We start from the raw sequence: 3,026 nt of genomic DNA, 5'->3' as shown, positions 1-3,026 counted from the left end.
GCGACTCCCAAGGGAAAAAGGGCTAGGTGAGGCAAATGGTAAAACCAAGGTTGGGCCTTGCTGGAGGAGTTTTATTCAAAGCGAACTGTCAAGGGGGTCCCATAAATCACCCAACCGCGTAAGGAACGCAAAATCCGGGAACATAACACCGGTATGACGGAAACTAGGGCGGCAAGAGTGGAGCAAAACACCAGGCATAAGGCCGAGTCTTCCACCCTTTACCAAGTATATAGATGCATTAATAATATAAGAGATATTGTGATATCCCAACATAAATCCTATCCACCAAGGAGAAATCTTCAACTTCACCTGCAACTAGCAACGCTATAAGAGGGATGAGCAAAGCAGTAACATAGCCAAGCAACGGTTTGCATAGGAAAGGTGTCAAGGGTTAGGGGTTCATGGCAATTTGGGAGGCTTGATAAACAGGTGATAGGTAGCGCAGCATAGCGATAGAACGAAGCAACTAGCATAGCAATGATAGTAGTGAGATCCAGGGTAGCGGTCATCTTGCCTGAAATCCCGCTAGGAAGAAGAACGAGTCCATGAAGGAGATGAAGCCATGAAGACGAACCAAGCATAGACGAACGAATCCTCACGATCGCAACGATACTGGAACTATCCAGAAGAAACACACAATATAGTAAACACACCACACATAAACAAGATATGATGCACAACAAGCATGATGCATAACAAAACTAGATGATGCTACTCATGGTAAGAGATGATGCAAACAAGAACAACACATCAAGGCAAGTTTAAATGAGGCCGGAAACAACATATAACAAATCCGGTAAGTCCTCGTATGCATATTTCAAAATTGGTCCAGATCTGAATAAACCTTATGTTCAAGTTGTTAAACAGCAAGTTAAAATGCACAAAGATGATCTACACGAGATTCTAGTCAAGTTACATATAAAGTTCATTAGATTAGGAGCTACGACCTAGAAGATATGAGCAAAACAAGTTAAACATGGCATTGATGCAAAATGCATTCAAACATCAAGCAAACACCTCAAAACATGGATTCAACATGATAATATGAAACTACATGCAACACTAAGCAAGTTTCATATAGAGCACACTCAAAACGGAGCAACGGTTCAACACACACACACACTAAACAAGTTATAGCACCAATCTGTCCAAAACAGCAACTAGGCATATTGCAAGCATCAAAACAACATGCTACAGCATCTCAACATTAAAACAAAATATATGGGCATGATGTACAGGTAAAGCATAACAAAACATGAACACTGAACTATCTCCAGAAACTACTAGAACATGCTCAAACACACATGGCAAGTTTGCAAATGATAACAATTCAGACTTTGCAGAAAATAACATTAGGTTGCAATGTTTAGAGCTTTCAAACAACATGTTACAAGAACTTATCATGGCAAACACAGGCATGGCATGAACCTACTAAATGCATAGATCAAATGTCCTTTAGTGACCATGAGCCAAAAAGGATCAGAAAATAAGATGGCACCCATGTAAACATAGCAAGTTATATTACAGATTCATACATGGCAGGAACAGAATTATGAAGGCATGTTGGTGAGCTTATGCAGCTCACTACAGAGCAATACATGGCATGGCAAGGCAACCAACAGTAATAAGGCATGTTTATGAAGCTAAGCATGGCAATAGAAAGTTCATAGGGTGCATGGAACACTAGCAACAATCATGGCAACAACTGAACTTAATGTTAACAGGCTGACAGCAACATTATTTAGCAACTTTGGAGCAAGATATGAACAAGCTACAACAGGCTATAATTGCAACCAGGGGCATGAATGGATAGAGCATGACATGTAGAACAAAACATGTTTAGTGATCATCTCCAGATTATGCATGGAATGATTAGTAGCAACAAGTTTACATAGCATCACGAAATAACAGATTCAGCCTAGCAAAACAGCAACAGCGAGTACACTACTTAACAAGCTTGAAACACTCACCATAAGTCATTGCATGACAAGATAAGCATAGCCTCATCAAGAAGACATGTTCATGTAACAATCCAAGGCAAGAACAAGTTCCTAGCATGCAAGGATCAACTACAACAACCTTGGCAAAATTGAATAACATGTAAACAATCTGTCAGGAAATATTTTGAAGCAAAAGTAGAGCACAAAAATGACATGCTAGACTACTCCATAATTGCAAACAGGGGCATGAATGGATAGACAATAACCATATGTTCAAAACATCCTTACTGAAGTATCTCAAAATATGCATGGATCTCTCTGTAGCAACAAGTTTACATGGTATCAAAATAACAGCAGAACAGGGACTAAAATTAGCAACATCACGATGCCTAGTTTGCATACTTGTGCTAGTCACCACAGAGATCAAAAAAATACATGGCATACACCCCTGTAAAGATAGCATGGCATAGTTCAAAACACATGTAGACATCAACCTCATAGGATGCACACATCAATCATGGCAAAAATGACGAAAGAGCTAGTTCTGTTAACAGACAGCAGCCAACATTATGAAGCACTCTTACAACGATGATTCAGGCATCAAGATGAACTCAAGCGAATATGATTCAATGGAATGAAATGATGTACTCGTTAAGACGAACAATTTGACATATTACACGCACGAAACGGAGCTACGGATGCAGAGATACGATGCGATGAACATGGCATGATAATGTCAGGGATTTGGGGACTTGGCAGAATTTACCTCTGCGAAAGTCAACACGGGACGGAGGGATCCGGGACAGAGGGATCCGTGCGTTTGGATGGAGGGATGAGGCGGTCCCGGGACGTCGGCGTGCAGGCGCGGGCAGAGGAGCTCCGGTGAGCCCGGTACTCCGGCGAGGGGCGGATCCAGGGCGGGGGAGCCCACATCCGGCGAAGGCCGACCGGATCCAGCGGCTCCGGCGGTGCAGGGGCATGGAGGAGGCACGGAGGAGGAACAGGGGCGCGCGGCGGCGCGACGCCGGAGCTCGCGGCCGGGCGGCCAGGCGGCGCGGGCGGCAACGCGGAGGCGGCGGTCGACGG

Source organism: Triticum dicoccoides, chromosome 4B (genome assembly GCF_002162155.2).
Source record: "Triticum dicoccoides isolate Atlit2015 ecotype Zavitan chromosome 4B, WEW_v2.0, whole genome shotgun sequence".
NCBI classification, from domain to species: domain Eukaryota; kingdom Viridiplantae; phylum Streptophyta; class Magnoliopsida; order Poales; family Poaceae; genus Triticum; species Triticum dicoccoides.
This window is presented reverse-complemented; position numbering follows the sequence as displayed.